General features: G+C 41.7%; 1 protein-coding gene and 1 long non-coding RNA gene across 2 annotated transcripts in view; both read left to right on the forward strand.

Annotated features, from left to right (window-relative positions):
• Positions 1–5,970, forward strand: part of LOC113471424 — a 7,557-nt gene extending 1,587 nt beyond the window's left edge. Inside the window, exon 2 of the long non-coding RNA XR_003394129.1 lies at positions 5,681–5,970. This is a non-coding gene — a long non-coding RNA (uncharacterized LOC113471424). The remainder of the gene's footprint in view (positions 1–5,680) is intronic.
• Positions 1–11,054, forward strand: part of LOC103518889 — a gene marked incomplete at its 3' end in the record, with an annotated part of 35,997 nt that overhangs the window by 11,523 nt on the left and 13,420 nt on the right. The window lies entirely within an intron of this gene.

Consider the following 11,054-nt stretch of genomic DNA (forward strand, 5'->3'; position numbering starts at 1 on the left):
AAAAAAAAAAAAAACCGCATTATTCCTCACCTCATACAAAAATACGCTCTTCAGCGCAATTAAATTGTTTTCATCAAAAGAAATGAGGACAAAAATACGCTCTTCAGCGCAATTAAATTGTTTTCATCAAAAGAAATGAGGACAAAAATACGCTCTTCAGCGCAATTAAATTGTTTTCATCAAAAGAAATGAGGACAAAAATACGCTCTTCAGCGCAATTAAATTGTTTTCATCAAAAGAAATGAGGACAAAAATACGCTCTTCAGCGCAATTAAATTGTTTTCATCAAAAGAAATGAGGACAAAAATACGCTCTTCAGCGCAATTAAATTGTTTTCATCAAAAGAAATGAGGACAAAAATACGCTCTTCAGCGCAATTAAATTGTTTTCATCAAAAGAAATGAGGACAAAAATACGCTCTTCAGCGCAATTAAATTGTTTTCATCAAAAGAAATGAGGACAAAAATACGCTCTTCAGCGCAATTAAATTGTTTTCATCAAAAGAAATGAGGACAAAAATACGCTCTTCAGCGCAATTAAATTGTTTTCATCAAAAGAAATGAGGACAAAAATACGCTCTTCAGCGCAATTAAATTGTTTTCATCAAAAGAAATGAGGACAAAAATACGCTCTTCAGCGCAATTAAATTGTTTTCATCAAAAGAAATGAGGACAAAAATACGCTCTTCAGCGCAATTAAATTGTTTTCATCAAAAGAAATGAGGACAAAAATACGCTCTTCAGCGCAATTAAATTGTTTTCATCAAAAGAAATGAGGACAAAAATACGCTCTTCAGCGCAATTAAATTGTTTTCATCAAAAGAAATGAGGACAAAAATACGCTCTTCAGCGCAATTAAATTGTTTTCATCAAAAGAAATGAGGACAAAAATACGCTCTTCAGCGCAATTAAATTGTTTTCATCAAAAGAAATGAGGACAAAAATACGCTCTTCAGCGCAATTAAATTGTTTTCATCAAAAGAAATGAGGACAAAAATACGCTCTTCAGCGCAATTAAATTGTTTTCATCAAAAGAAATGAGGACAAAAATACGCTCTTCAGCGCAATTAAATTGTTTTCATCAAAAGAAATGAGGACAAAAATACGCTCTTCAGCGCAATTAAATTGTTTTCATCAAAAGAAATGAGGACAAAAATACGCTCTTCAGCGCAATTAAATTGTTTTCATCAAAAGAAATGAGGACAAAAATACGCTCTTCAGCGCAATTAAATTGTTTTCATCAAAAGAAATGAGGACAAAAATACGCTCTTCAGCGCAATTAAATTGTTTTCATCAAAAGAAATGAGGACAAAAATACGCTCTTCAGCGCAATTAAATTGTTTTCATCAAAAGAAATGAGGACAAAAATACGCTCTTCAGCGCAATTAAATTGTTTTCATCAAAAGAAATGAGGACAAAAATACGCTCTTCAGCGCAATTAAATTGTTTTCATCAAAAGAAATGAGGACAAAAATACGCTCTTCAGCGCAATTAAATTGGTTGGCTTGGGGGGTAGCGCGTCTGCCTTGTATGTGCTATATCGCAGGTTCGATTCCCACCTGAGGCTGATTATATCCTGAACGGATAATGTTCGTTCTCGGAACGGCTGGCTTTCTTCCTTCTCTCTTCCTTGACGATGAAGCTGTGTCCACACGCAGTCAATGTCAATCGATAAACTGCCTTGACAACATGGATACACCTCGTCGACTGTGTGGGAACACAGCTCAAGACCTTAGAACAGTGGTTCTCAAACTTTTTTCTTGCATGGCGCCCCCTTTGGGCATATTCTCATTTTTTCACACCCCCCCTTACCTTACCCAACCCCTCGGTATATTATTTTTACCTATGGGTTTTATGGGATAACAAAACGAGAATTTGAAACTTTGAGATTTTTTTATATTCAAGTAAGTAGGTTACCTATATATGGTTTTATGAAATAACAAAACGAACCAACCTCAGTGGCTCAAGCAGTTAGCGCGGGAGGAATTTCAGAACTGGAGTTTTATGGTTCGAATCCCTCATAAGGTGAAACAGCAGTGATAATAAGCAGGGTAGACTAATAAGCAGGGCAGGGACGTATCTCAAGATACTAGAGTTGGAGACTAAGTACCTGGTAGGTAATTTTGGTATAAATTTGATTTTTTCATAGGGAAAGCTCGCGCCCCCCTGATTTGTCTCCACGCCCCCCCAGTTTGAGAAGCTCTGCTTTAAAAATTACCAAAATACCAAAAGTACAAAACCCCCTGAGCAGTGAGCTATTGATCTACGTCAGCATGATGTTACCGCTAGTCACTATCACGGTGGAAGTGATTCACCTGTACTCCTGGTTTTTCATATTTGGTATTGTCAACTTCATGTTTACTATGGTGTTCATGATCTATTTGCCTGAGACCAAGAATAAGACTATCTCGGAGATTGCTCAGGCGTTGACGAAAGGCGGGAATAAGAGGAAACGGACGGACAGTCAGCCGGTGCCGTCTATTTGTGCCGAACTTGATGTAAAATCAGAAAGACTCTGATTTAGGAGCCCGGTCCCCTCCAAGTCAAGAAAGTTTGACACAAATGGTTCTGATTTGAGTGTTCATGAAATGTGTTTCTTTGAAATAGAACACTCAGATCAGAATCAAATTGCTCCAAGGTGCAAGAATGAAGACCCTTGTGGACACACTCTGATGTTAAAGCCAACGAACGGCACATTAAAATTGAACATGTTTGCATTTCGAATTTCCTTCCGTTTCGGAATTCGGTATGAAATGTGTTTCTTTGAAATAGAACACTCAGATCAGAATCAAATTGCTCCAAGGTGCAAGAATGAAGACCCTTGGACACACTCTGATGTTAAAGCCAACGAACGGCACATTAAAATTGAACATGTTTGCATTTCGAATTTCCTTCCGTTTCGGAATTCGGCGCTAGTCACTTCCTCAATCACCTCCTGTTCGATTCCAGTGCTTCAATAAAACTCTGCAAAGTTGCGCAAATAGTACAGTGCTATCAACCCTCTGCCTGAGTGTGCCTGTCGAAAACTGGGTCTTCAGGCTACAGAGTCTACACCCATATAAAGTAAGTATTTTGGTGATCACTAAACTTGATCACCAGGAAAAAAAAAATCGTAGATTCTGTTTTTACTTTCCTTATCCTATAGGAAGGAAAGTAATGTAATCGGGTCAAATTTTCGATGGTCAGTTTTTAGTGTCAAAACACGTTTTGAGGTCCCTAGAGCCTTAATCCAAAGTTTCAGCCATTGGTCCGTGTGTGTGTCTGTCTTTCTGTCTGTAAACAAAATATCTCGAGAACGGTAAGAGCTAGAGACTTGAAATTTGCTATGTAACTGTCAAATGTGACAAGGATGCGACACGAAACTTTTGGTTAAGACCGGTGCAACGGTTGGCGGCATTTTACCGTTTTTTGGTAAAATTGAAATGTGGTATATACCTAGTTCACAAATGTGACAAGGATGCAACACAAAACGTTTGGTTGAGATGGTTGCTGCGATTGGCGGTATTTTGACCGCGAATCCTCTAGATCTAGAAGTCTAGAAGAGTTACCATTCACGAAAACTCATCAGTTAACATAACTTCTGTACAACTTCAGTCTCATTCTGGCTCTAGATCTAGAAGTCTAGAAGAGTTACCATTCACGAAAACTCATCAGTTAACATAACTTCTGTACAACTTCAGTCTCATTCTGGCGGGCTAAACAAAGGACATTCTATTCTACAACAAACATTCGATGACTTGATACCACTGAAACTCTCCAAAGAAAAGCCTCGGGGACAGTTGAGTCTATTATAAAATTCGATAACCACAAAACTCAGAAAGTCAGTACCTTACCTGTACACATGACAACTCATAAATCAATAGAAGAAAACCATTATTGATGTCCCGCTCACTAGTTTTGAAGTCAAACCCTACTATTAAGTGCCCAGGAAATTACACTATATCCACAGTGGATAAGGGCCTGAGATAATTTGTTTTTAGAGGATCAATGAAATCGGAAATCTTTTAAGTGCCCAGGAAATTACACTATATCCACAGTGGATAAGGGCCTGAGATAATTTGTTTTTAGAGGATCAATGAAATCGGAAATCTTTGCTCAAATAAGCATCATTCAATAGGATAAGGAAAGTCGTGTGATGTTCATACCAGATTCGGTTTTTGCTGATGGACCCTGTTTTTGTTCTCTCAGCTTTCACCCTCAAATTGACCTCAAACCCCAAAGTCCTGGTAAATATTTCCTTGCATAAAAAGAAGAAAACTTCAAGTCCATGATTACGGGCAATCAGGGATGAACAAACTGGTTTGGATTAAAAATCCTAGATTAAAAGTATTTTAGCCAGCTTATTTAGCAATGAAATCGAAAATCTTGGTGCGAGTGTGTGTAGGATCCCTTGGGCATTACCTCACAGGTTACGGGCAATCAGGGATGAACAAACTGGTTTGGATTAAAAATCCTAGATTAAAAGTATTTTAGCCAGCTTATTTAGCTTAGTTGTTTTTGTTAGCGCGTTTACCCCGTAAGTGCTAGGCCTCGGGTTCGATTCCCGTCCGGGGCGGATTTTATCCTGAACGGATAATGTTCGTTCCCACCTCCTCTTCCTCCTCCTCTTCCTTCTCTTCCTCCTCCACCTCTTCCTTCTCCTCCTCCTTCTCCTCCTCCTCTTCAGCTTCTCCTCCTCCTCTTCCTTCTCCTCCTCCTCTTCCTTCTCCTCTTCTTTCTCCTCCTCCTCCACCTCCTCCTCCTCCTCCTCAGAACCAGATGAGACATGGAATAGAGAGGGAGATGAGTTGTAGAGGAGGAGGGGGAGGAAGAGGAAAATTCTTCCCTCCTCTGAGTTACGAATCAATTTCACGCTCTGTTGCCTCCTTAGCATCCTCTCCCCGCCTCCTTCCCCTCTTCTGAAGTTACGGGGAATCAGGGATGAACAAACTGGTTTGGATTAAAAATCCTAGATTAAAAGTATTTTAGCTAGCTTATTTAGCTTAGTTGTTAGCGCGTTTACCCCGTAAGTGCTAGGCCTCGGGTTCGATTCCCGTCCGGGGCGGATTTTATCCTGAACGGATAATGTTCGTTCTCGGAACGGCTATCTTTCTCCTATCCTGTCTTCCTTCTCTCTTCGATTTCGGGACAATAAGACCTTAGCAGTTACAGTTCTCTCTATAAAACACCATTTTGGCCTCATAAATCTCAAGTATGACCGCACTCATGTCGCAGTGGACCGCGTTGGACCACATTTTGGACATCACTTTTAATATGAAGCTCAACAAAGGTACCTACCTACATAGGTATAATGGACTGCAATTATTTCCATTCAAACCAAGAGTTACAGTCTGTCTTATTTAGGTTGAAATTTTTCGAAAATGATGAGCCAAGGACAGACAAAATAAATTAACGTTGCCAAGTGAACTTCCCCTCCAGGCTAATTAGCTTATGAGGTATATCCGTGTTGTGAGCGCTAGATTGCGGGTTCAATTCCCGGTCGGGGCGAATTTTATCCTAAACAGGTAATGTTCTTTCTCGTATCCTGTCCTTCTTCTTTCTTCGTCTACGGAATGATAAAACTTCAATTGTTACAGTTCCCTCTATCAAACCTCTTAAGGTAGAAACACGCTACCATCATGTCACGTGAGGTCGTGAGCTCATGGGGTCAGACAGTTTAAAGTTTTCCCATAACATTGTAGGTACATGAAATAGAAGGAACAAGATCAAGAGGAAGGAAGAAATTCGGAATGCTGACCGACATCTTGCAGGGAAAGACTTTTCAAGAAATAAAGGAAGAAGCACAAGATCGTGAAAGATGGAGAAGAGGATCATGAATCAGAAAAGTTGAAGTTCACGGTGGTACCTGTCCTAGGACAGATTTACAACTATATAATTATATAGATCTTGTACAGGTCAGCCACAGCCACTTTTTTTTTATAATCAAGCAAGGTCTATTGTATTAATTATGTATTGTACCATGTTAAACCCATAAAATACACGAGACCTTGTTTAGACTGCAGGGGTAAAGGGACTTTTTAGTCTCATTCGAGCAGGATAAACAAGGTATATTCTATTCTATTCTATTCTATTCTATTCTATTCTATTCTATTCTATTCTATTCTATTCTATTCTATTCTATTCTATTCTATTCTACTCTCACGTGACGTGACGTGATGGTAGTGAGTTCCTACCTTCACAGTGGGCATCGGTACTAATTCCCAAGCTAACCGGTACAGACTATAGGGTATACTTACGGTGTCTGGCCGGGGCATGGGTCCCGGGTTCGAGTAGCATAATTGGAGCAATTATTTATTGGCGAAATCAAAATTGCCCGTCGCAGGCGCTTGGGCTCCTTGCTTTTTTTTTTTTATTTGTTGCTAAGGTCAATTTTTTTGTCGATGCGATTCGAAACCGGGACCTTCTGCATGGTAAACAAGAGCGTTACCACTGGTCTAACCGTGTCCTTCCTTCTTCTTCTTCTTCTTCTTCTTCTTCTTCTTCTCCTCCTTCTTCTTCTTCTCCTCCTCCTTCTTCTCCTCCTCCTTCTTCTTCTTCTCGTTCTTCTTCTCCTTCTCCTCCTTCTTCTTTTTCTCCTCCTTCTTCTCCTTCTTCTTTTTCTCCTCCTCCTTCTTCTCCTTCTTCTTCTCCTTCTTCTTTTTCTCCTCCTTCTTCTTCTCCTCCTTCTTCTCCTTCTTCTTCTTCTCCTCCTCCTCCTTCTTCTTCTCCTCCTTCTTCTCCTTCTTCTTCTTCTCCTCCTCCTTCTTCTCCTCCTCCTTCTTCTCCTCCTTCTTCTTCTCCTCCTTCTTCTTCTCCTCCTTCTTCTCCTTCTTTTTCTTCTCCTCCTTCTTCTCCTCCTTTTTCTCCTTCTTCTCCTCCTCCTTCTTCTTTTTCATCTACTTCTTCGCCTCTTTCGCCTGCTTTTTTCTTTACCGTTCAACTCCTAACTTTTCCTTCTTCTTCTCCTCTTCCATCTCCTTCTCCTCCCCCATCCACTTAACCTGAACACAACCTTCTCTTCCACACTCCTCTCATCAACAACACATCCCCATTCCTTCTCCCCATCCACAACCCAACCCACCCCCATACCTCATCCCCTTTGCTTGTGGCCTTTAAAATTTAAAACCCTATTAATATTCGTTCGTTCCTTCTTCTCATCCTTCTTCTTCTCCTTCTTCTTCTTCTCCTCCTCCTTCTCCTTCTTCTTCTCCTCCTTCTTCTTCTCCTCCTTCTTCTTCTCCTCCTCCTTCTTCTCCTTCTTCTTCTCCTTCTTCTCCTCCTTCTTCTTCTCCTCCTTCTTCTTCTCCTTCTTATTCTCCTTCTTCTCCTTCTCCTCCTTCTTCTTTTTCTTCTCCTCCTTCTTCTCCTTCTTCTTCTCCTTCTTATTCTCCTCCTTCTTCTCCTTCTTCTTCTCCTTCTTCTTCTCCTTCTCCTTCTTATTCTCCTTCTTCTTCTCCTTCTTCTCCTTCTCCTCCTTCTTCTTTTTCTTCTCCTCCTTCTTCTCTTCCTTCTTCTCGTTCTTCTTCTTCTCCTTCTCCTCCTTCTTCTCCTCGTTCTTCTCCTTCTTCTTCTCCTCCTTTTTCTCATTCTTCTTCTTTTTCATCCACTTCTTCGCCTCTTTCGCCTGCTTTTTTTTACCGTTCAACTCCTAACTTTTCCTTCTTCTTCTCCTCTTCCATCTCCTTCTCCTCCCCCATCCACTTAACCTGAACACAACCTTCTCTTCCACACTCCTCTCATCAACAACACATCCCCATTCCTTCTCCCCATCCACAACCCCACCCACCCCTATACCTCATCCCCTTTGCTTGCGGACTTTAAAATTTAAAACCCTATTAATATTAACATGCCGAAAGAAAATCCTGTTGTGCTGTGTGTGTGTGTGTGTGTGTGTGTGTGTTGTGTGTGTATGTTTTGGAGAGGCCAGGGACTAAATAGGGAGGGAGGGGAGAGTATACTTGTATACAATAGGAAGGTAAGGCGTATAAATAGGGGGGGTAATATGGGAAAAGACAAGGCTTGTCCACAGATGAAGGAGAAACAGTGTGGACTCATCCTTGAGCGAAAGAAGTCAGAAGTTTAGGTCTATCGAAGTTGTCAAGGGACGATTTTGGGCGGATTTTATCCTGGCCAAGTCTAAGGTGAGTAGCGATTCGCTTCGATAGCGAGTGAAACAGCCTCGCTACAAGAAGATAGCGAGTGAAACAGCCTCACTACAAGAAGAATGAGTTGCAGCGAGTCCAGATTGAACTGAGGAAGGGTTTTGACGAGGCCAAGTCTAAGGTGAGTAGCGATTCGCTTCGATAGCGAGTGAAACAGCCTCGCTACAAGAAGATAGCGAGTGAAACAGCCTCACTACAAGAAGAATGAGTTGCAGCGAGTCCAGATTGAACTGAGGAAGGGTTTTGACGAGGCCAAGTCTAAGGTGAGTAGCGATTCGCTTCGATAGCGAGTGAAACAGCCTCGCTACAAGAAGATAGCGAGTGAAACAGCCTCACTACAAGAAGAATGAGTTGCAGCGAGTCCAGATTGAACTGAGGAAGGGTTTTGACGAGGCCAAGTCTAAGGTGAGTAGCGATTCGCTTCGATAGCGAGTGAAACAGCCTCGCTACAAGAAGATAGCGAGTGAAACAGCCTCACTACAAGAAGAATGAGTTGCAGCGAGTCCAGATTGAACTGAGGAAGGGTTTTGACGAGGCCAAGTCTAAGGTGAGTAGCGATTCGCTTCGATAGCGAGTGAAACAGCCTCGCTACAAGAAGATAGCGAGTGAAACAGCCTCACTACAAGAAGAATGAGTTGCAGCGAGTCCAGATTGAACTGAGGAAGGGTTTTGACGAGGCCAAGTCTAAGGTGAGTAGCGATTCGCTTCGATAGCGAGTGAAACAGCCTCGCTACAAGAAGATAGCGAGTGAAACAGCCTCACTACAAGAAGAATGAGTTGCAGCGAGTCCAGATTGAACTGAGGAAGGGTTTTGACGAGGCCAAGTCTAAGGTGAGTAGCGATTCGCTTCGATAGCGAGTGAAACAGCCTCGCTACAAGAAGATAGCGAGTGAAACAGCCTCACTACAAGAAGAATGAGTTGCAGCGAGTCCAGATTGAACTGAGGAAGGGTTTTGACGAGGCCAAGTCTAAGGTGAGTAGCGATTCGCTTCGATAGCGAGTGAAACAGCCTCGCTACAAGAAGATAGCGAGTGAAACAGCCTCACTACAAGAAGAATGAGTTGCAGCGAGTCCAGATTGAACTGAGGAAGGGTTTTGACGAGGCCAAGTCTAAGGTGAGTAGCGATACGCTTCGATAGCGAGTGAAACAGCCTCGCTACAAGAAGATAGCGAGTGAAACAGCCTCACTACAAGAAGAATGAGTTGCAGCGAGTCCAGATTGAACTGAGGAAGGGTTTTGACGAGGCCAAGTCTAAGGTAAGAGCCCAAAAGGGAGGGTAACGCTATTTTACGGTCAGTAGCTTCAGTAAAAAGTAATACTTATGCGATTAATCCATTTGTACTTTCCTTATCCTATAGGAAGGGGAAGGAAAGTAATGTAATCGGGTCAAAATTTCGATGGTCAGTTTTTAGTGCCAAAACACGTTTTGAGGTCCCTAGAGCTTAAATCCAAAGTTTCAGCCATTGGTCCGTGTGCGTGTCGGTGTGTCTGTCTGTCAACAAAATATCTCGAGAACGGTAAGAGCTAGAGACTTGAAATTTGGTATGTAGATGTCAAATGTGACAAGGATGCGACACGAAACTTTTGGTTAAGATCGGTGCAACGGTTGGCGGCATTTTACCGCTTTTTGGCGGTTTTTAGTGTAATTAAACAATTTCTCGGGAACGGTATAAGCTAGAGACTTGAAATGTGGTAGGTATATACCTAGTTCACAAATGTGACAAGGATGCAACACAAAACGTTTGGTTGAGATGGTTGCTGCGATTGGCGGTATTTTGACCGCTTTTGGACAGATTTCGACCGTTTTTTGGCGGTTTTCAGCTATAGCGACAAAATGGTTACAGATATTGTAAAAGTTATTAGGGTAAAAGAACACTCAAATAAGCATCATTCAATAGGATAAGGAAAGTCGTGTGATGTTCACACCAGATTTTTTGCTGATGGACCCTGTATTTGTGCTCTCAGCTTTCACCCTCAAATTGACCTCAAACCCCAAAGTCCTGGTAAATATTTCCTTGCATAAAAAGAAGAAAACTTCAAGTCCATCTTTCTCTTACCCCCTCCTCCCATCGCCTTCTTAACCTTCACCTCTCTTTCTCCTCCTTCTCCTCCTCCTCTTCCTTCTCCTCCTCCTCTTCCTTCTTCTCTTCCTCCTCTTCCTTCTCCTCCTCTTCCTCTTCCTTCTCCTCCTCCTCTTCCTTCTTCTCTTCCTCCTCTTCCTTTTCCTCCTCTTCTTCCACCTCATCTTCCTCCTCCTCCTCCTCCTCCTCCTCCTCCTCTTCCTTCCTAGGTTACCTATGATTTTATGAAATAAGAAAACCAACCAACCTCAGTGGCTCAAGCAGTTAGCGCGGGAGGAATTTCAGAACTGGAGGTTTATGGTTCGAATCCCTCATAAGGTGAAACAGAACAGCAGTGATAATGAGCAGGGTAGACTAATAAGCAGGGCAGGGACGTATCTCAAGATACTAGAGTTGGAGACTAAGTACCTGGTAGGTAATTTTGGTATAAATTTGATTTTTTTATAGGGAAAGCTCGCGCCCCTCCTGATTTGTCTCCACGCCCCCCAGTTTGAGAACCTCTGCTTTATAAATTACCAAAAGTACAAAACCCCCTGAGCAGTGAGCTATTGATCCACGTCAGCATGATGTTACCGCTAGTCACTTCCTCAATTACCTCCTCCGGGACAGATGGTCCCGGGTTCGAGTCCAGTGCTTCAATAAAACTCTGCAAAGTTGCGCAAATAGTATACAGTGCTATCAACCCTATACCAGAGTGTGCCTGTCGAAAACTGGGTCTACAGGCTACAGAGTCTACACCCATATAAAGTAAGTTCTAATCACTAAACTTGATCACAAAAAAAAAAAAAAAAAAAAAAAAAAAAGAGGGGGAGTTTTTTTTTTTTTTTTTTTT

Source organism: Diaphorina citri, unplaced genomic scaffold, assembly GCF_000475195.1.
Source record: "Diaphorina citri unplaced genomic scaffold, Diaci psyllid genome assembly version 1.1 scaffold2417, whole genome shotgun sequence".
Lineage (NCBI taxonomy): Eukaryota > Metazoa > Arthropoda > Insecta > Hemiptera > Psyllidae > Diaphorina > Diaphorina citri.